At 46.2% G+C, this 23680-nt stretch overlaps 1 protein-coding gene across 1 annotated transcript in view; it reads left to right on the forward strand.

Annotated features, from left to right (window-relative positions):
- The window catches only part of RAP1A (RAP1A, member of RAS oncogene family), a gene marked incomplete in the record, with an annotated part of 951057 nt that overhangs the window by 888270 nt on the left and 39107 nt on the right, over window positions 1-23680 (forward strand).

Raw genomic sequence — 23680 nt, forward strand, 5'->3', positions numbered from 1 at the left:
AGTCTTGGAACCGGAAGGAGGATGAGATGTTGCTAGATCTGGAACAATGTTTCTATAAAGTTAGCCACATAGCAGCAAACTAATGCATGATTACATCCAACGAGTTACTGATTGAGTTAAGTTATTCAAATGACTTCTGAGTTGCTAGCTGTCTGACAGTACTTGGTTGATGTTATGGAAAATGCTTAGGAAGAGCTGGACCTTGGGTGCAACAGAATGAAGATCTGACTGAAACACAGATGACCCACGTTTGCTTACTACCTCAGGTACTGGAGAGTTAGACCAGGGAGGATGGGAGTGACTCAACAATGTCATCTCTGTCATACTGCATGGAGGGCTAATAGCACAGTCTGTTAGTAGAGAAACACAGCTGACCCCAGTCACAGAAGTGACACCAGACCCTTGCACTGTTTTTAGATTAGGATGGTCCAGGCACAAGGTACAAAGTTGTAGGGGGGAAGTGCTGGGAAGTTAACTCTATTCATAAACCCTTTGGATGGCCTTCTCACCAGAAACCTCGAGGACGTTATGCCCACAGGCTTAGGGGGGGGGGGTTTAGAAAAAAGTTTGCTGCAACACTGGTCCTGCTTTGAGGAGCCCATCCTGCAGTGGATAACAGCTAGAATCTCCTTCATGAGAGCTTCCTTCTACGTAGGTATTGAGCTTGTATCATTTTTGAATTGTACTAGGGTGTCTGCCTTATTTCATGATTTGTAGCTACTTTTTTCTGCTGTTGCAGTTTACATGCATCCTACCAGGTTTCTTAGGGATGTTTCTGCATTCAGCACTGTAAAACTGTAAATCTTAGTATTTCAGCAGCTGCCACTTCAGTCGATATAACCATCATAGAAGCTGCCCAGTACTGTTTTGCTAGCAGTGCCAGTGTTCTAAACTACTGACTCACTTCATGTGACCAGGGAGAACCAAGGCCTACCTTTTATTGCACCAATGTGGTTATAGTGAAGGGTATTCAACACAGAGATGAGAAACATGGTCTTGCTTAGCACCCAGAAAGGTAGGAAAAAGACAAAGGTATACAGAGGCCAGGCACTGGCCATCACATCATTCCACAGCTACGTTTATCACTTCTATCATTTCTGGATTACTATAGATTAGTTTCTTTCTAGGGAACGTTGAGTTGGCTGTTGCAGGCCTTTAGTCCTATCTGCCACTTTAAGTTTGTGCAGTTTACTACCTTTTGGGGTATGACCGAGCTGGTGAGAGAGGATGCAGGGTTAGGAACCATCAGTTGATTCCTGGATAGGATTTTCAATATCGCTGCCTTCAGCCAGCCCTCTACATTATGCTGGAGGCTGGTCACTCACTGTGATAGCACCTACTTACACTACCGTACAGGAGGGATACAGATCAGTCACACAGAGAGGCAGTGCCCAAGGGATTTGTTTTTCTTTGTCTCTCTTCGAGAAATGGAAGGATAGTGACTCCTTTCTTCTTCTTGGTAGTCTTTAAGTATCCTCTGTTGTGCTTATTTTTACGAGTTATTTATAGCACTTTTATTGTCTGCTGCATACTTTCCTAGCTAGTTTCACTGTGTGTGAGGTATTAACTGGAAATTTTCTACATTTGTTAAGCACCTGTTTGGGTTTGTTCTGATTTCCTGCCAAGGAGTGTATCATATAACTTAATTGTTTGCAGTTAAAAGCATTCTCTAGAGTCTCCCTGCTCCTTTATCTGTTTAAAACTTTCATTTAAAGGCTCACTGCTGCTTTTCTGCTGTGATAAACATCTCTGCAGTTTTTTATACCCAAGTAGTGTGTATGGGTAGTTGTAGCGTTGTCCATATTCAGGCTTGTGTTTTGGGCCTAGTTTATTTGTTTGTAGATGCTGTGTGTCTGAGCACATGTTCCAGGCCATCTTAGTTTAGCAAAAGCCATTCTTGCATTTCAGTGAGAGGGGGGCTGTTTATGGTCATTGGCTGATTGGGGTTACCTGGACTATGGCTAGGAGTAAGCACCTTGTTGTTTCAAGCTTTTTTTAAAGTTTTCAGGTTTCAACTTTCTGTTACTTAAGAAGTTAATTGTGAGTGTTTCTGCCATTTCCTACTGAGCTAATTGGAGGAAGGGCACTGAGCAAACCTTGATCTGCAATATATAACATTAAGTATCCTGTTTTTTGCTTATTTTTCAAGTTATTTTATAGCACTTTTATTGTCTGCTGCATATTTCTCTAGCTAGTTTCACTGTGTGTGTTTTTTTTTTTTTTTTTTTTTTTTTTTTTTGCTGGTATCCTGTTATACTTGGTGGCTTTGCAGTTGCCCACCCCTAATGTAAATTTGATCTGGGTCAACTCTCCCAGTTTAGTGTCATTACTTCATTCTACCTATTACAGGGAGAACATTTGAGAAGGCCAACCCACTTAGTTCTTAACCTTGAGTTATCTTCTGCTCCTCCTTACTCCCTTTCCACTTACAAAAAAAAAAAATCCTAAGCTTGTTTCCTGCCTTTCCTGTAAGTAGTCTAGTCCAGATACAGATTTGCTGTATCCAGGACTGTTTGTAAGCTTCTGAGCTCCCACCGCTTAGCTAGGGTTAAACTCTTCCCGGCACCATAACATCTGCTCTTTAAAATTTCCCTTAGAACTAGGCAGTTAGTTTTAGCACTCTTATCTGTTTCTTTGAGCTCAGCACTTATTCAGAACTCATAAGCACTAAATAAGCTACAAATTACTACAGCACTCAACTTTCCTCACTTGTCTAGAGGAAAACAGATTTTAGTACTTTATAGCACCTATCCAGGCATGTCTAAAGGTCAGCTCCTGGTGTTTTCTCCTGTCTACCTGATGAATCTGGGCATCTTGGGGCAGTGCAGCAATTGCCTCAAGTACACAGACAACCCTATCCTCCTACCACCCTACACTACAACCTGTGAGAGATGCACTTATATAGCCATACTGGAAGCAAAACTCTTTGGTCTAGACGGTCAAGAGGAGAGGGTAAACATTTGCACCACGCCACACTCATCACATAGTCCCTCAAAACCTACACCAACAAAAAACACACATAGAAACACAAAACACACACCTACATTCACAGAGGCTCTCAATAAAAATCGGCCCAAGCAACAGGGACCTCCAAAGTAGAAATGCAAGCAACCTGCACCGCCCCAACACAACCCAAATGACACATAGCCCACAAACTCAGTGTGCCACTCAACCACAGCCCATAAGGCATACGTACTCAACACTCTAGTCATAGGTGACTCTATAGTCAGGCACACTGATGTTCCATTCACCAGGCTAAACAAGGAGAAAGTTACTGTCAGCTGCCTGTCAGGTGCCAGGATCCGCCAGATAACGCACGCACTCCAGTCACTCCACAACAAGTACAAATATGACTGTCATTGTCCATGTTGGTGAGAATGACCTGAGACTTACCTCTCTGGACTACATGAAGAGAGACATTAAGGAGCTGTCTTATCTTGGTGCCCAGTCAGGTATGACCCTAGCCCCGAGTAGCATCCTGCCATCACCCAATTGGCTAAGCTAATGGTGTCATTCTAAGGGGATCCAGTATCTGTCTGCCTGGGATGATATAATCGACAGACCACGATGCTTTGCCAGAAATGGCCTGCACCTGTCACCCTTGGGATTCCGGATACTGGCTAAGGCTCTTGCCACCCCATATAGTACCTTTTTTTAGGTAAGGTTCAAATGACAAACTCACCACCATAACCGGTACAAGCAAGCAGAATCTGAGGGTAATGCTACTCAATGCTAGAAGTCTAAACCTCAAAATGCACTCACTCTAGGCACTCCTTAAAATGGAGAACATCGACTTCTGTGCAGTAACAGAGACCTGGTTCAAGGCTCCTGGGAGCACCCCTGCATTACCAGGCTATAATTCATACCACATTTTTCGGCCACCTATACTGGATCGAAACACTAAAGGCGGAGGCATGTCCATGTTCATTAAGGATATCCACACCTCCAGACTAGTTGCTCAGCATAATGCATCCGAGATTATCCAAGTGCAACTAACCCTGGGCAAGACCACAATCCAAATTGTAGCTTGCTACAGATCCCCCACCATGCCCCAGGATTCCCACTCCTCATTTCTTGATACACTGGAAAATATTAGGGAACAACTTAACACCCTAATAATGGGTGATTTCAACTACCCCACCATTAACTGGGAAGATTACTCATGTAACAGTTATTTTGCTCAACGTGTTCTGGAATTCATAAATTCCAACGCCTTGGATCAACTTAACCACACCCCCACCAGGGGCAGCAGTATTCTAGACCTGGTCATTACCAACATAGGCAACCGGTGTTCCACAGCAAAGGACAATTACTCATTGGCCAGATCTGACCACAAGCTAATCACCCCAGACATCCGCATCCTGCCCCCACCGCTCATTAGGGAAACCACCGTAAACATTTTTTCCAAAGCCAACTTCATGCTTCTAAAGACAGAAGTGGCAAACTTCATGACACCCATGCAGACAGACAATAGAGGTACGACTGCTGAATCCTACACAAATGCACTTTATAAGCACTTGGACGAGTGCATGGATCATGCAATCCCGAACAGAACCAAGATGCTATTCTCCAAAAAAAAAAAAAAAAAAAAGGAAGCCAGTATGGTGGTCCCCTGCCATAAACAAACTCTACAACAGAAGAAAGAAACTGTTGCAAAAAAAAGAGTAAAATCCCATGATTGGAGGAACTCCCCTGGTCAGCCTCAGTAAAAAACGGAGATCCCTCATAAAATCCTCCAAAGCTAGTTACGAAAACAAAATTGCCACTGATTCTAAAGACAACCACAAAGCATTCTATAGCTGTGTCAAGAACCTCAATGACAACACTCGGATCTGCTCTGAGTTACAGCACAATGGCTCTAAATATACAGAACCAACTGTTATTGCCAACATCCTGGCAGATAGGTTCAGTGCTAACTTTACTCCCCTCTCATCCCCTAAAGGGCCATCTCTGTACTGGAAGAATGCAAAGTTCCTGTAATCACGGCTGCACAGGTAAGCACCCATGGGACCTGACAACATCCAAGGCTGCGTTCTACATGAACTACAGAACGAACCAGTACCGCACCTAAGTACCATGTTCAGTCATAGTCTGACCTCAGGCTTTGTGCCCACTGAATGGTGCACAGCAAGTTTTATCCCACTCCACAAAGGGGGAGCCACTATGGACCTCAGGAACTACTGCCCCATTAGCTTGATGAGCCTGGTCTGCAAGGCTATGGAACGTATCATCATGGAACTTATAAACAATGACATTGGTAATTTACAAACTCTGGACCCCACCCAGTTCAGGTTTGTAAAAGGTCGATCATGTCTCCTAAATCTCATAGACTTCTTTGAAGTGGTCACCAAAGCCATAGATGAGGGTAAGGTGGTTCACAAAGCCTATCTAGATCTCGCCAAGGCTTTCGACACCATCTACCAATCTGGAATTGTAGATCTGAAGTAGTTACTTCATTTGCTCTGCAACCTGTGGGTATCGGATCCAACCTCTGATCCGAGCCAGCAGCTTTACTAGCTAAAAGATCAAAGCTCCTAGCTCCTCCCCTTTACCCATAACCCCCTGCTGCATGCTGCCTTTCCCCAGATCGAGTTTGCTGCGGCTGAAAGAAGCTACTAGTGAAGAGCTCCTTAGGCTTGGGTGAGATCGTTTCTATATATCTTGTTCAAAGTTAGACAAAAAGTTTATTTTTTTTGTCAGTGTTTGAGTGATTTAGCCCCCTTCGTCGAGTTATAGTCTTAGTTTTAATTTTTTGTGGTAATTTTTAGATCTGAAGTAGGATATTCATTTGTCTGCAACCTGTGGGTTATGGATCCGATATCGGATCCGAACCGGCATAGTTTTCCAGCTATGGATCCAAGCTCTCAGCTCCTCCCCTCACCCATAATGCCCTGCTCTACCCTCATGACCTCAGATCTTGTTTGCCGCGCTGGTAACTAGATGTGGATACATAGCTCTCAGCTAAGTAGACTATTTTCTTGTTGAAAAATAGAGAATTTTTTCTTTCTTTAACAATTTTTGTGTGAAAGTTGTAGGTTTCCTGTTATTATTGACTGTTTTAGTTTAATTTAAATTTCAGTAGTAATTTTATTCCCTCCCTGGCTGCGTAGAGTGTGTGTGAGGCCTGTGTGCTTCTTTTATTGTTTAAGTTACTTTTCTGTAACTTTAGGTTAAGTTTATAGACTATGGCTGAACAGCCTAAGTCCATATTTTCTAAATGCTCGAGTGTAGCCATAAGCTCTCACCGGCTGATGGCCACACTCGGTGTGTTAAGTGTCTTGGGGTTGAACACCTCACATCTGGTTGTTCCATTTGTGCAGGGTTCAACCCCAGGGCACTGAGGAGCGGAGGTCCAAGCTGGTCTTGGCGGGTCTTTACCGCCGGACTCGGCTCCGACCTCCGCTCCTTCGGGGACTCCTGCGGCTGCAGTTGTTCCCCCTGTGGCACCCCCTCCTGCTCCTGGGACTCAAACTCCCGCTTCAGGACAGGAGAGGGATGCATCTAAAAGGACGGAGGGAGAAGCACCACAAGCGGCGGGCCGAGACCTCTGTTTCGCCCCGCCAGCCAAGCGGCTTCTCCCGGCTCCGTTTGTCGGTCCGGTCTCCTCCTTCTCGGCTCCGGTCCCCTGTGTGCTTCTCACCGGGTCCTGAGGAGGAGGAGACCCGATCTCCGTCGAGGCTATCGAGGAGGCATTCCAGGCCTACCTCGGTAGCCTCGCGAGATCTACCCATAGCCTTTCGATGCTGATCTGGACCGGATGATGAGAAGGTTCATCCAGGCCCAGATGCAGATGGGAGTGCTCTTGCCTCCCCTCCGGGAGCTCAACACCCTTTAAGCCTATTGCTCCTTCTCCGACCCGCTATCCGGGTTCGGAGCAACTGGAGCCGAGCAGCCGGGCCGGGAGGTCGGAGCCGATAGTACTTGGTACCGGATCCGACCATGCCCTCGAGTGCGTCGGATCCGATCTCGGAGCCTGGATCCGAGCCGGATCCGGGGATCAGTGCTCCTTGGCGCCATCTGTGTCGGGCGCACTGTCCTTCGGATCCGAGTGCCGGGCGCCGGCTCCGATCCACTCTTCGGATCCGAGGGGAGCGATTGTCGGATCCTTTGATCGAGGTCGGCTCCCTTCGGCTTTGATGTAGTGGAGAGGGCTCTGTTGAGGGTCTCCGGACCCCGGCACTTGCCGCTCCGCCCCGCTCCCTCTGCACTGGGCCAGGCTTCCACCATCCGGCCCCTGGGACAGCCCGCTTGTGCCCCAAGTTGCTCCCATGGAGCAAATTGCTGTTATGAGGACTCCTCTGACAGCCCCCAGAGGAGGCCCTCGCAAGCATACGTGCAAAAGGAGGCACATTGACTCCCGAGTCTCTCACTGAAGACACGGACTTGGAGGAAGGGAAGGCTCCCCACGGTCACCCCGAGGATGTCTCCTTCGGAGACATCATGGAAATGCTCCGTATTAGGGGGTGGTCTGCCCCAAGTCTTCCTCGGACGAGTCCGTGTTCTTGGAGGCATTAAACGGGCCCGTCTACCTCCTGGGTGTCCCCTGCCGACCCCTGGTGGACCTTATTACCACCAGGGCGTGGAAGGAACCGGACACCATGGAGCCAATTCCCAAAAGACCTGACAGGATCCTTAGCCCGCCCTCCGACAGGACCCATTGGAGTAAGGGGCCTCCTGTAGATGCCATGTTGATGGCGGCCACAAAGAGGGAACTGGCTCAGGAGAGTCCCTCAGTCCACCCACCGAGCAAGGAGTCTCGGATGATGGACCGCTTGGGGAAGCGGATGTTCAGTTCGGCGACCTTCTCGGTAAGGGCTGAACTATTTGGCACATGTTATTCGGATGCAGCGAGACCTTATTAAGGAGTACGCTGCATCCCTGAGTCCATTTCGGAGGAGGACAGAGCTCTGCTCTCCACCAAAATGGCCACTCTTAGGTCAGTCACAAATACTTCTATGCGGCTACTCTCCCATGCTACGGAGGCGCCGCTAGAGCTGCGGGACAGGACTGGTCACTAGGCGTCAGGCCTGGCTCCGCCACTGCGATTTTTCTGAGCCCTTCAAGGCGTTTGCGACGCCTTTGATGGTTCTGCTCTGTTTGGCAAGACCGTGCGAGACGTTGACCCAGAGCGAGAAGGACGGAAGACGCTGTCTGCCGTCGAATCCGCTTCTCTGCACCCCAGAGGCCCTATTCTAGGAACCAAAAGGGTCAGAAGAAGATGTGGTTCCGAAGTCGCAGCAGTCCCAGCCTGCTCCGGACAACCAGTCCTTCCGTGGCAGAGGAGGACAGGGAGGACGCCGCCCTAGAGGCAGAGGGCTCCCAGAAACTTCGGGTCCAGGGAACCTTTCTCTGAACGGCCGCGCAGCAACCCTGAGGGTTGCCCGACTGCTTTACTCTGGAGGCAGTCGGGGCGTTCCGGGGCACCTAGCGGCATGGGAGTCCATAACATCGGACCGCTGGGTTCTCCAAATCATATCCAGGGATATCGCATTCCTTTCCTTCACCTTCCAAAGATGAAGTCCCTCCCAGGCGTACCACCCGGTCAAGGGAGGCCGCTTTGGCAGAAATTGGCCATCTGCTAGAGAAAAGAGCCATCCAGCCCGTTCCCCAGACCAGATCGGATCAGGGTTCTACTCCAGGTTCTTTTAGTGCCAAAAGACGGGGAACTAAGACCAATCCTAGACCTCTCTCTCTTGAATCTGGCAGTCCCCAAAGAAAAATTCGAATGGTCACTCTACAATCTATTCTCCCTTCTGGGAGAAGGCCACTGGATGTGCTCGATAGATCTCAAGGACCGTACTACCACATCCTAATGGACAGGCGCTCCAGGAGGTTTCTCCGCTTCGGCTGGGAGCCAGTCACTACCAGTTCGGGTCCTTCCCTTTGGTCTCACCACAGCCCCAGGGTGTTTACCAAAGTACTAGCAGTGGTAGCGGCCCACCTGAGGCTTCAGGGGTGCAGGTCTTTCCCTACCTGGACGACTGGCTCCTTACCGCCCCAACAAGGCATCTACTTCTCTGGCGAGACTCCTTTCTCCATCTTGCTCCATTTCTGGGCATCACAATAAATACAAACAAGTCCAACCTGGCACCCACTCAGCTCTTAGATTTCATAGGGGCCAGACTAGACACAAGGAGTTTACGAGCCTTCCTCACTGCGGACAGAGTTCTAAATCTGCAGCTCCAGGTGCGGGCCATTCTCCATTCATGTTCTGTTCCAGCGGAGTTGGTCCTGAGGGCTCTAGGGTCCATGGCTTCGATAGCACTTCTTCCTCTTGCCAGGCTCAATATGCGCATTCTACAGTGGACGCTCTTAGTACAGTGGTCATACCTTGCTCTCCCATGCATCATCCCATAGCGATCAGCAAGGCTTGCAAGCGGTCCCTCTTGTGGTGGCTCCACTCCCGGATCTCCACGAGGGTCGCCCATTTTGTGCTTCTCCCCTCTCGCCACGGTGACCACGGACGCCTCCCGCCTCGGGTGGGGGCACTGCGGGCGGACAGTCCAAGGCACGTGGAGCGATTCAGAGACCTTACTGCATATCAATGTTCTAGAGATGAGAGCAGTGCTCTTAGCGTTGCTAGCACTTCAGGACTTTCTTCCCTTGGGAACAATTGCGATTCAATCGGACAATATGTCTGTTGTCTGGTACATCAACAAGCAAGGGGAACAAGGTCTTACCCTCTTTGTCGAGGCCATGAGAGTTTGGGAATGGGCAATCTCCACCAATCGCTTTCTCATAGCAACGCACATTCCGGGTCGGTCCAACATCCTAGCGGACAAGCTCAGTCGCACCATTCTGACCCCTTACGAGTGGTCTCTCAATTGTCAAGTAGCGGAACGCATATTCGCACGGTGGGGAACCCCTTCATGCGATCTTTTGCTTCTCCCTCAAACACCAAGTGCGACAGTTTTTCGCTCTAATACCTCCTCGGAGGTACCCCAAGAGACGCTCTGGTGCATGCTTGGCCACCCGGTCTTCTGTATGCCTATCCTCCCTTGCCTCTGATGCTGCAAGTTCTTCAGAAAGCCTCTCGGGTGGGTTGCAGAATGATTCTCATTGCTCCATTCTGGCCTCGACAGATCTGGTTCCCCTTCCTAAGGTCTCACTCGGTGAATCCTCCTTGGATTCTAGATCCCATTCCGGATCTGATATCCCATCCATCCTGCATTTCTCCTCCGAACCTGGACAACCTGAAGCTGACCGCTTGGCTGCTCCAGTTCCACTCTTGATAAGGACTCGGTATTTCTTCACGGTAAAGGCTATTTTGGTGGCGGCTCATAAACCATCCACTAGAAAGTTTTACTGAAGCAAATGGAAACGTTTCTCTGTGTGGGCGGCGGCAAGGCGTAGATCCCTTCACGGTTCCTCTCCCTGTAGTGCTTGATTTTCTAACCTCTCTCTTTAATGATGGTGCCAGCAGTTCCACAGTCAAAGTTCAACTGGCGGCAATTTCTCACTATCACATTGGTCAAGAGTCTAATCCTCTTATGTCAGCCAAATTGTGCAAAACATTTCTTAAGGGTACTTTCCTTCTCAGGCCCCTATAAAGCAAGCAGTTCCTCCTTGGGACCTTTCTTTGGTCCTACAGGCCTTGACCGCTCCCCTTCGAGCCCGCGGCTACAGTGGATCTCAAATTCTTGTCCTACAAGACAGCCTTTTGGTAGCCATTACATCAGCCAAGAGAGTTTCTGAACTTCAAGCTTTATCAGCTAAACCTCCTTACTTGGTATTTTATCCGGACCGTGTCTCCCTCAGGACCAACCCGTCCTTCCTTCCTAAAATCGCTTCTGAAGCAAACATCAATCAATCCATTAACCTCCCTGTTTTCTTCCCTAAGTATGAAAACAAAGGTGAATATAAGCTACACTCACTAGATGTTCACAGGCAACTAAGATTTTATCTCAACAGGACAGCTGGTCATAGGCAATCCGACCAGCTGTTTATTTCCTTTGCAAAATTCAATTTGGGCAAGCCAATTTCTAAAGTTTCTCTGTCCCGCTGGATTTCACAGTGCATTTTATTGGCTTATCAAGCGTCAGGAAGGCCCGCACCGGGGTGTTCATGCCCATTCAACCCGGTCAGTATCTACCTCGGCAGCCTTCAAGGCTAGGATTCCTCTAGATGATATTTGTGCAGCAGCCACGTGGGATTCATCTCATACATTTATTTCTCACTATAAGTTGGATCTTGCATCTAGGGGTAGAGCATCCTTTGGCTCCGGTGCTCCGGAATATCCTTCCATGATGGCCGCCCAAGATTCAGGTAGCTGGGGACTCTGTCCCACAGGTTGCAGACAAATGAATATCCTACTTCAGATTTAGAAGTTATGTACTCACCATAACGTTCCATCTGAGTAGGTGTATTCATTTGTCTGCAACCATCCCGCCCTCCTATCCCCCTGGCCTTTCAGTTTCCTGCATATTCCTTGTTACCCTTTTGAGGGTATTGTTGCTTTGGCAAACTCGATCTGAGGTCATGAGGGTAGAGCAGGGCATTATGGGTGAGGGGAGGAGCTGAGAGCTTGGATCCATAGCTGGAAAACTATGCCGGTTCGGATCCGATATCGGATCCATAACCCACAGGTTGCAGACAAATGAATACACCTACTCAGATGGAACGTTATGGTGAGTACATAACTTCTAATTTTTTGGTCGTTGTGTTCTGTTCCTCCCCTATAGTGTCTGGGTGTGTTACTGTGATGGCTGAAGGGCCCAAAGCTGTCTTTTCTAAATGCACTGGGTGTGGCCATAAGCTTTCCCCGGCTGATGGCCGCACTCAGTGCGTGTTGTGTCTGGGGGTGGCCCACCTTTCCACTAGCTGCCAGATATGTGCAGCGTTTAACCCCTGGGCCATCAGGGATAGGAAGAACAAGTTGATCCTGGCGGGCTTATTACCGCAGGACCCTTCTTCTTCCTCTCCCTCTAAGGCACAGGCTGCTACCGCAGCCCCTATACCTTTAGGTCCCCCCACTCTGCCTGGGACTCAACCTCCCTCTGCTGTGCAGGGTTCAGGGGAATCGTCTGCCTCTTCTAAGGAGAAGAGACATAAAGAAAAGGAGAAGCACAAGAGTCATAAAAGGCGGGCTGAGACTCATCCCTCAGCCCCGCCATCTAAAGTCTCTAGTCCCTCCATGAGGGCCTCCGGATCCTCTCCCTCTCGGCTCCGTTCGCCTTGTTTCTCACCGGAGGAGTACCGGTCTCCCTCGAGGTGGCCCTCCCGGCCCGCCTCGACGACTTCTAGGTCTACGAGAAGCCTGACTGACGCCGACATGGATCGGATGATGAGTCGATTTCTGCAGACTCAGATGCAAATGGGGGTGCTCCTGCCTCCCCACCTCAGGGGGGGAGTGCAGTCCCCCTTTTTGCTTTAATCACTCCTTTTCCAACCCGTTTTCAGGTTTTGGAGTCATTGGATCCAGGCCCTTTCAGAGCCGGGGATTTGTCTGCGCCGATAGCTCCGTAGCTTCACCGACTGTACCCACGAGCGTGTCGGATCCTAGCTCTCGGGGCCGAGAGCCGAGCGTCGGATCCTTTGGTGTTGGTGTGTCTTCGGCACACTTCAGGTCGGAGCACACTTCCCTCTCTGATCCGACCGCTTCGGCTCCGACACCGATCCTTGCTTCGGAGCCGAGGAGACTGCTTTCGGAGCCTGGCGAAAGTGGCTCGCCTTTGGCTTTTGAGGTAGTGAAGGAGGGTTCTGTCGAGGTCTTCCAGATCCCCGGTCCGGGCGTTGGATCCTCCCGCTCCCCCTTTGCATTTGGGTCTATCCTCCGTCATCTGACCACTGGGCAGCCTGCTCAAACCCTCCAGTTAGTTCCCTTAGAGGAACAGGACCCCGTAGGTGAGCCCTCCTCGGATAGTCCCACTGAGGAGGTTCCTCGCAAACGGAAGTGTAAAAGGAGGCACCTGGACTCCCCTGAGTCCCTCACGACAGACACTGATTTGGATGAAGGGGAAGGTTCCCCAAGGTCACCCGCTGAGGATATCTCCTTTGGAGACATCATGGAAATGTTGCGAAAGGACAAAAGCTGGAGACCAATACTGGACCTGTCTATACTCAACACGTTTCTGGAAGTTCCAAAATTCAAGATATTGACTCTGCAGCAGTTACTGCCCATGCTGGGCAGAAAGGCTTGGCTCGTAACTTTGGACCTAAAAGAGACATACCTGCATGTCCCAATCAGACAGTCTTGCAGAAGATACCTCAGATTCATAGCTGGCTCAATGCACTACCAATTCTCTGCACTGCCCTTTGGCTTATCCACTGTGTCCAGGGTCTTCACAAAATGCCTGGCACCAGTGATTGCATTTTGCTGACAAAGAGGAATTCAAATATATCCCTACTTGGACAACTGCCTTATTCAAGCAGAGAACAAAGACATTCTTCTAAAACATCTGGCGTTTGTAAAAAGATTACTAATTTGCCTAGGGTACACAGTAAACGAAAAGAAATCAAAACTAGTACCCTCTCAAGAGATAATATTCCTGGGTGCAAGCTTAAATACAACTGCCCAGATGGCTTACCTCACGCCAGACAAACAAAGGCAACTGACTTCTTACTTCAAAAAGTTGGCAACAAAGACCCATTATCTGCAAGGAAAATCCTGCAGCCCTTGGGCTTCATGGCATCCTGCATTCTACTAATTCCATATGCCAGACTGCATATGAGGAAACTACAATGGTATCTAAAAAGTGTTTGGACTCAGCATTGCCACAGCCTGGAGACGGTAATTACCCTCATTCCCTGCCTGCAACAGGAGTTTTGATGGTGGGCACAGGCCTGTCACCACAACAAGGGTCTGCCATTCACTTTACCCACAGGCAGACAGACACTGACAATGGATGCATCAGATTATGCTTGGGGGGCCCATATGGCAGGAAAATTTATTCAGAGCACATGGCCTGCAAGCCAGATGCATCTTCACATCAATCAAAAAGAGATGCTAGCTGTTCAGAATGCCCTGACAGCTTTCAAGGATCTACTTCATCCAGGACAGCTACTGATAAAGACGGACAATATTATAGTCATGTGGTACATAAACAAGCAGGGAGGCACACATTCCTACCCCCTCTACAAACGAGCAATGACCTTATGGGACGCAACATTGACTTATCAAGTTCACCTGCAAGCACAATTCCTGCCAGGAAAAACAAATACTCTGGCAGACTAACTAAGCAGAAACGTCATGGATCCCCATGAGTGGAAACTGGATCCACAAGTCTTCAGCATGATAACAAGGAAATGGGGATACCCAGACATAGATCTATTTGCCTTCTCTCACAACTGCCGATTACAGAGATTTTGCACAAGGATTTATCACAAACAAGCATGGAGAGTGGACACTCTATTCTTCAGCTGGAAAAATCTAACAGTATATGCCTTTCCTCCAGTGCCTCTCCTTCCCAGGGTACTCCTAAAGGTCAGACAAGAGAAGCCAAAAATGATGATTGCTGCAGACTGGCCATGCCAGTACTGGTACCCAATCCTAAAGAGCTTGTCTCAAGGTCCAGCATGGATATTGCCTCAAACATCTCGCTTGCTGACCCAACAAAACAATCAGATCCTACACAGCCAACTCAGGACCTTAAATCTGGCAGCATGGCGGATAATGTAGCCATTCAGAACTCTCCTCTTTCAAAAGCTGTTATGGATGTTATCTTGGAGGCCAGGAGGTCCAGTACCAGAAAATCTTATGCAGAAAAATGGAAGAGATTCTGTGCATGCAACCAGGAACAAGGCATTGACATGTATGTACCAAATATTCCTCAGATTTTACAATACCTAACTGAGATGCTGGACAAAGGCCTTTCCTTTTCATGCCTCTACCATTTCAGCCCATTACAATACGGAACCACCTGTCTTTTCACATCCTTTAATAAGGCAGTACCTCAGAGGGGCCAAAAACATCAGGCCTCCAAGGAGAGCAACAATTCCGGCATGGGACCTCAGTTATGTCTTGGAAAAACTCACACTGCCTCCTTTTGAGCCAGCCTCAGCAGCTGATATAAAATTCTTATCCTGGAAAACAGCTCTGCTCCTAGCAATAACCTCTGCCAGACGAGTCTCGGAGTTACAAGCACTCATGGCTGTGGAACCTTTTATCATTTTTCATCCAGACAGGGTTTCTCTGAGGACAAACCTAAGATTTATGCCTAAGGTGGTGTCCAGTGTGGCCCTCAACCAAACCATTCACTTGCCTACCTTTTATCCAAACCCACAGAACAAGGGTGAGAAAATTCTGCATTCTTTGGACATACACAGGCAGCTACGCTTCTACTTAGACAGAACTAAAGTTTTCAGAAAGACTGAGCAACTTTGTGTCATATGCTGCAGGATCACAAGGAAAGGCTATTTCAAAACAGACTATTTCTAAATGGATAGGCCATTGCATCTGTTTCTGCTATTCTCAGCATGGCAAATCAGTGCCTAAGGGCAATAGGCCTCATTCTACCAGAGCAGCAGCCACTTTAGCAGCCTTCCTCAGAGGAGTACCAACCAAAGACATCTTAGAGGCTGCAACTTAGAGTTCAGTGCACACTTTTACAAAGCACTATCACTTACCTCTTTACTCTAAATCCAGAGCAGACTTTGCCACTGCAGTTCTGCTGGGCCTCATAGCCTCTCCTAATCCTATTTAGCTCAGCCACCCATCCTCCGCTTTGGGATTCAACCCAAGAGTAATGACTGCAACAGTGAAACACGATGAACATAGTACAGTTGTGTACCTACCATAAATGTAGATGTTCAAGTGTATTCACTGTTGCAGTCCAGGTTACCCTCCCACCTTCCCCCTTTCTTTTGCTGGGGTTCATCTGCACTTCTGTATTCTATACAACCTGTGTGGTGTATTTGCTTGTAGATGAAGGAAATGTTTCTTTACTGCATGTATGTTTATTGGCATACTATATTTAGCCTACCCTTTTGGGGGCACCTGACATCTGGGGCAAGAAAAACTGACGAAAATGGCGTCTGCTGCATCTTTTATACCCCTGGCGCACTGATGTCAGGGAAAAGGCGACAGCAACCAACGCCGGACCAGGACTTTGGAATTAAGGCCGACTGCGGGTAGCCTGCCAGCAGGATAACCCAAGAGTAATGACTGCAAAGTGAATACACTCAAACATCTACATTTATGGTAGGTACACAACTGTACTTTTTTGGTACACAACCCTTCACTCAAATGTATAGACAACACATCACTACAAAACAAAAATGTAGTCCAGGATCTAAGCCCTTGGGTAGAAAGTTAAATAAAAGATAGCCCAAATATACGAGTTTCCTTTTTAAAATAATCTTTGTAATACAATTTTAAGCATTTAATTGGTGATAATTAATTTAATGATTAATTGTTCATTTAATTGAAGTGTGTATTTAAGGGAGTGTTCTTTTTGTATTAAGTATTCTGAGGAAGTCAGTCGATGAAAGCGGTAATTAAAGGTTTTATACGCTATTCTTTTGAGCATCCTGCGTTTGTTTCTTGGAGCCACTTTTTCTGCCTTGGGTAGAAAGCTTTGTTTCTTTTGACCATCAACACTAAGGGACTTTGGCTAACAAAGTTCGCAGATGACTGCAAACTGGGAGCCATTATTGAATCCCCAAATGATGTGGCTATTCTACAAAAGGGCCTTACAGAAACAGATGCTTGGTGCCAGAACCATGGGCTCAAACTTAATGCCAAGAAATGTATAGTTATCCCCTTTGGGAAAAACCATGTATCCATGAATTACCACATAGGTGGCAGTACACTAAACACCAAAAGTGTGATGAGAGACTTAGGGACAGTGGTCTCACCTTCGATAACCACATTGTCGCAACAGTCAGGAAATCCTTCTATGTGGCACACCTCATCACTAAGGGCTTTCCATCCAGAAAAAAAGAGGTCATTGTCCCACTGTACTCCTCCGTCATTAGACCCATTATAGAGTACAGCGCCCCGTTTGGTATGTACCTCACAAGACATCTGCGACAGTTGGAAAGGCCACAGAAATACCTTACTAAAAGAATCGCAGGCCTAAAGCAGATGCCCTACGCTGACCGTCTTAAAAAAACAAACAAAAAAAAAAAACCTCCAACTGTACTCTGTGGCATATTGTGTACTCAGAGGTGATCTTTGCTTAACATACAAGGCCATGTCAAACCCTGAGATGTTGGACATGCTCCACTTAAAGAAATCCCAATCCCAGTCAACAAATTTAAATAAATAAATAAATAAATAAATAAAAATAAATAAAAATCTATCCCCTAAGCTGTCTCAGATGTCATTGTCTACCTTCATGAATGGACATAGATCTGGGAAGCCAAGTGTTCCACTTTTTAATTAAAAAAAAAAAATTTCAGTGGACAGATTTTTTTTATAACTTAGTAGTTTCTAAAGTTTTTTTTTTCTGGATAGTAGCCTTTAAAGCTATTTCTGATGTTGTCCTTTTCATTCTTCCTCAACTTATGGCTTACAGATTCGATCCTCATATTCAACTTGGCCACATTCTACGGACTTTGGATCCAAATCTCGAGCTCCTCCCTCTACCCGTAATCCCTTATTCCAGGAGAAATGCGTTTGATCTCACTTGCCGCCGTCTCGCATGACATGGATCCTTTCTCTGAGAATTTGTTTGGTGTTTTAGGTATCTGTAAGTGTATTTTCTTGCATATTTTTCTTATTTATGTATTGTATTTCTTAAAGGTTTAAATATAACAAATACTTGCCTCTCTCTAGTTTTTTTGGGTTTTCTCCATCAGCCTTCTTACTTTAAGAAAGTAAATTTCTTGAGTACCATTGTTGGTACTTTTTCTTTCCTCTCTCTCTCTATTTTCCTACCCTTTTTAACAGGGTATTCTTTATTACTATTGTTGGTAGTTTTCCCTGCCTTTGTTTTGTTTCCTTTTCTGTAGCTTACAGTGTCTATTATCGCTGAAAAGCCAACCGGTTTTAAAAAATGAAGTTCCTGTGGGCAAATAAAATCTGCAGTTTGGATACCCGCAGGGAATATTTTTGTTTAAGGGCAGCACACATGGGAATGAACTGTACCATCTATGCAGGGTTTAACTCCAGGACTATAGCTGACAGGTGTAACAAGCTAGTCCTTAAGGGATTACTACCACCATCATCATCTTCCTCAGGCACTCAAACCCCCCAGTAAATCTTAAAAGGCTCCGTCGGAGCACAGAAAAAGACCCCCCCCCCCAAAGTCTCAGAATACTTCTTTGTCCTCGGAGCCGCCACAGACGATATGAAGGTCTTCGTTTCTGACTTTGTTGGACTCTAAGAAGAAATCTATGGTTCCTAAGGCTTCGACTCCAGTAGTCATCTCTTGTACTCCTCTGTGCAACCCACAGAGCCAGAATCATCAGATCTGATCTCAGGTGCATCTCGGACACCGAGAACTCCTTCTCCTGTGTTCATCTTGGGTCCTATATCTCCTGTATCTCCTTGGCCTATGTTCATCATAGATCCTATGTATATCCTTGGCTCTGTTCCCCTCTTATATAAATCCCAAAGAAGCACTCCAGACCTCAGTCTACTACCTCATCCATCAGGTTCTCCAGAAGTCTCTCTGAAGCTGAAGTGGACAGGATGATGAAGTTCCTCAGAGCTCGGATCCAGATGGGGGTTATTCCATCTCTGTCTCCCATCAGATCCTTGAGCCTTCCATCCACCTCTCATACTATTGTATATCCTGTGATTTGTCCTTCAGTTTCGGAGCCCCAGGATCAGAGAGTTCCAAGAGTATTGGTGTTGGAGCCAGAGAGAATCATGTCTTTGACCCCAACCCTGTCCCTGACCAGTTCTGCTCCTGTTTCCTTGGATTGGGATGAATCTTTGAGCTGAAGCATCAGTGTCATATTTGCTGGGATCAACTCCAGTGTTGAGCCTTCCTTGTCCCTTGGAGCCTCACCATTAGATAGCTCAGGTTTGGTTCCCTCCTTGAGACACAGATCCGGTCAGAGTCATGACTTGCCTGCTTTTGGAGAGCTGTGTTTGGTGTGGCTGTTGACTGTCTCCCTGGGTCCATCGGCCTTCGAGGTTGTGGAGATGTTTTTTTCTGATTCAGGAGACCCAGTGTCTCATACTTCCTTGGATCCTACACCCTATTGCCCTTTGGTTCTGAGCTCTGATCCTTTCGCAGCTACTCCACAGGGGCAGACAGTACCAAGTAGCATCCAGACTGTACCCATAGAGGAGCTACTCCGCTCTTTGGTTACCTCCCCAGAACATCCCACTGAAGAGGTTCACTGAAAGAACGTGCATAAGGAAGCACATTGTTCTATTCTAATGTTGCAGTATTTTTTACATGAGGAATCCTCTGCCATGGGTAACCTGATGTCCGGCCAGTATACAGTCATAGGATCATAGGAAGTTACTAGGCTATTGGCCGTGAGGCCCATATAAGCCTATCCAAGAGTTTAGCCCCATGCATAGGCAGATCAGCACCCTATGCCCCTGTCCAGCAGGGACACTGGTGGAATCCCAGGGACGTATTTTCTATTTCCCATCCAGTTATCCAGGTTGTGCTTAAAAAGAGGTAAAGAGGTACTCTGCTTGACGTGGAGAAGGGTGTCTGTTCCATAGATGGGGGGAGCCTCTGGGACACGCATCTGTCCTGCCAACAAGTCCTATTGATGTCACAGACCAGGTTGAGGCTGTGTGTGTGAGTTACTCAAGTGGAGCTTGATTTGTGTCTTTCCACTGCCCCAAGGGTATTCACAAAGTGCCTCGCTCCTGTAATTTTTTACTGAAGACTTCAAGGCATTCATGTATACCCTTACCTGGACAATCTTCTCTTTCTGGCTCCCTATCCAGAGAGCCTGGAACAAAATCTCCAGTTCACTATTTCTCTTCTACAAAGGTTAGGGTTCCTAATCTGTTACAAAAAGTCCTTTATTTCCCTCTCACAGGACCACATATTCCTGCGGTGCAGGTTGTAGACCGATCTCATGCTGGCATCTCTACCTCCTCTAAGGATTCAGTCTCTCATTTCCTTCTTCCAAAATCTTCTCCCTCTTCATTCTCTTACAGCCAGGGAGTTTCTCAGGCTCCTGGGGTTCTTAACAGCCACCATTCCCATGCTTCCTCTGGCCAAACTTCACATGAGGAAGTTTCAGTGGTACCTGACATCACTTTAGATGCAGCATGCTTATCCACTGGAGTTTGCGGTTCCTCTTCTCCCTTGTTTCAAAAAGGAACTCCTTGGTGGATTCAGCAGATTTCCCTGAACTCAGAGCTTCCTCTTTATCCTTCTTTTCCCACTCAAGAGTTGTTTGCAGACGCCTCAGACGTATGGTGGGGAGGCAACTTTTGCTTCCATGAAGGTACAGGGCCTCTGGTCTCCTTCTCAAAAGGAGGAGCATGTCAACATCAAAGAGACAAGAGCCCTCATATTAGCTCTTCAGGCTTTTCATCCTCTTTTCCATCCAAGAACTTTAAAACCATTTGCAGACAACACCAAAGCTCAATGGCATGTAAACAAACGGGGGGGGGGGGGGCAAAGATGTTGTACCTTCTGTGCAGGGTAGCTGTCTTGGCATGGGAATTGGCAGTTCAGTACCAGGTGACTCTTCAGGCAATTTACATCTCTTCCAGTTAGAATTCTATGGCAGACAATGTAAGCAGGTCCATGACTCAGTCCCATGAATGGATGATTCACAGGGATGTGTTTCTGGATATTGTCCACTGGTGCGGTATTCCTCATGTAGATCTATTTACCTCCCCTGTGAGCATACAACTTCCTCTTTTTTTGTGGCAGAGTCACAGGTCCTGTGGTTTGGATGGGTGGACACCCTATCAATTTCATAGAAGGGGATGTTTCTTTATGCATCCTTCCTTTCATTCATTTTTTCAAGATTCAGCAGGACAAACCAAAAGTAGACCTCACACAGGACAAAGGATCTCTTATCCAGCCACATCTGTCAACTCTGCATCTGACTCTGTGGGTGATAGGCTTCTGATTCCTTTCAGACACCTTTTTCCTGGGGATGTACTTGGGGGTACTGCAGGAGGCCGGAAAACCCAATACTAGGAAATCCTACTTATCTAAATGGAAGACGTTTTCTATCTGGTGTCATTCACACAGCCTGGATCCACTGTCTGCAGATGTACCATTGGTTCTTTCCTACTTGTGTGCGTTGCTCAATGATGGTTTGACTTACTCCTCAGTGAAAGTCCATCTGTCAACCATTTCTGCCCGTCTGCCTTTGTCTCCTCCTTTGACTTCTAGTTTGGAGGTTAAACTTTTTCTCAAAGGCATCCTTCACATTAGACCTTCCAGGAAACATGTTCCTCCTCCTTGGAATTTAAACTTTGTTCTGGAGCTCCATTTGACAACAACTTTAAAACACAGTAGAGGGTTCCAATATGGTGGCTACCTAGTGTGTACTCTGTGCATAGAGTTCCTCACCTAGGATTTATTCGATCTGGTGTTCTCAGTCATTTAATAATATCCAATCTTGTAGAAAGGGATAAATCTCACATAACTGTTCTGCTCGTCTTAGAGTCCTTAAATACATATATTTGAGGATTAAACAGTTTATTTATATCCCCGGTGGATTAGTTACAAAGGCCACATGTATCCAAAGGGGCCCCGTGGCATTCCTGGTATACTCAGCTTCTCGACTTGCTGTATTTAAAATTACAACGATGGCAAATGACTCAGAAGCTATGGATCTGCAATCAACCAAAGCCAAAAGCTCCACAATCTTTTCTCCAGAAAAAGAAACGACTGCAAAGAGGCAGAAAACTGGCAAAGTTACATCGGAGCCTAGTAAAATAAGCGCGAAAAGCAAAAATGAACATAACTTTCATTTGGATGACCTTAAACTAGCCCTCCAACCTATACAGCTTGCAATTCAGGACTTCTCCGAACAGCTAACTTAAGTTTGGCAACACTATAAACCACATTGTTGAATGAGTGGACTCGTTGGAGAACAAAACGCAAGCCAACGAACTTGCTATAATATCCATAGCTGAGAATCTACAAACTAAAGACGCAACTCTAAAAGAACTTAAAGACAAACTGACAGACTTAGAGGCAAGAAGTCGCCGTAATAATGTTATAATTAGAGGGCTCCCTGAATCGTATGAGAACCATACACTTTTATCCATAACTAAACAAATATTCCAGGCTCTTGTGCACTCAGATGGCTCCCCAGCAGATATTACTGTTGAAAGGGCACATAGAACCTTGCATAAGAGGCAAGATTCCCTGGCTCCACGGCAAATATACACAAAGTTATTAAACTATCAAGATACTCAAAAAATCTTGTCTGCAGCTAAAAAACAAAAATCCTTTACTTGGAATAGCCACAAGTTGACTTTTTCACAGGATTTGCCCATAACAGTTAAAACATGCAGACAGCTTCTAGCGCCGTTTTGTGCGGAACTCATAAAAAAAACATCAAATTTCAAATGCGATACCCAAATACTCTATCCTTCACTCATAAAGACACAAAGTACTCTGCTACCAATACAAAAGAAGCAAAAGAGGCATTTATGAAAGCGTTTAATGCTATACCTGATGTATAAGCTTCTATTTTATAGTTTCTAGTCAGATCAATGATTAATATAAGAAATGGGTTCATTCCCTTTTCTTTAACTCACCGGAAGAAAAATAAATCATTTGGTTTACCTGGAGAAGTCCTTTTCTAGTTTCTAGTACGCTTGTGCGCATATTAAATCCTTTTTTCTTTATAGCTGTTATTAGTCGACGGATGCCTTTGGTCTGATGGGAACCCTTGATTTGTGGTTGTCTGTTCTCATAGAACTACTGGGTCCAAAGGACTTCCGTTTGAGTATCACACAAACTTAACCTCCGTACAACCTGTTTTGCTACCATATTCTAACTGCTTCACAGGTCTTGAAAAGGAGAAGGGAAAAAATCGAGGACTCTTCAGGTTCGCCAAAGATGACTCTCCGGATGCAAGACCACTGTTTGTAGGACTGGTTAGAGACCTTTGCTCATTTTTTCATATTACGCGACTGATTGCCAGCTCATCGCTTACTTACTTTAGTTTCTTCCAGCCATTACTTACCAGGTAGCACATGACTATACTGATATATTAAAGAAAGCTGACTCATAATAGTTGACTGCTATTTCGAGTCTAACAGTTACCTCTGCAAAGCATCCGGAAATACAGCTTTATAGTAATACGGAAAACATAATAAGCTATCATCTCTAAGACTTGTGTATCATTTCACTAGTTTGTTTAAAAAAAATATAGGCCAAGGTTTAACCGACAATCTACATTACTAGTCCATTGCCTTAATAGTTTTGTAATTGAGGTTATTGGGTTATCTTGATATTGATTTATTAACATCCTAATCCTAGGAATATAGAATGCTAGATAATGTTAGCGTTTGGGTAGACGAGTTATTTTATGGTTCGCACTGACCGAGTGTATTACTTTGTTTATTGTTTATAATCTGGTTTACAGTTGGGTTACACTTGATGTTTAAATATAATTATAATAAGACATATAGAGTAGGGTGACAGAGCATATGGTATTATAACTTAAAGAAATTACATTATTATTATGTATTAGCTGACAAATAGAACTTGGTCACGGAGATGTGAATTCAAATCTTACACATTCTATAGATCTAATAAGTGGAGACAAAGTATGTGTTGATCTCAATTAAACAAATATGCCACATAAATAGGATTGCTACATTGATGTCAATATATAT

The sequence above is a fragment of the Protopterus annectens genome, chromosome 7.part0 (genome assembly GCF_019279795.1).
Source record: "Protopterus annectens isolate FY-2018-M chromosome 7.part0, PAN1.0, whole genome shotgun sequence".
NCBI lineage: Eukaryota > Metazoa > Chordata > Ceratodontiformes > Protopteridae > Protopterus > Protopterus annectens.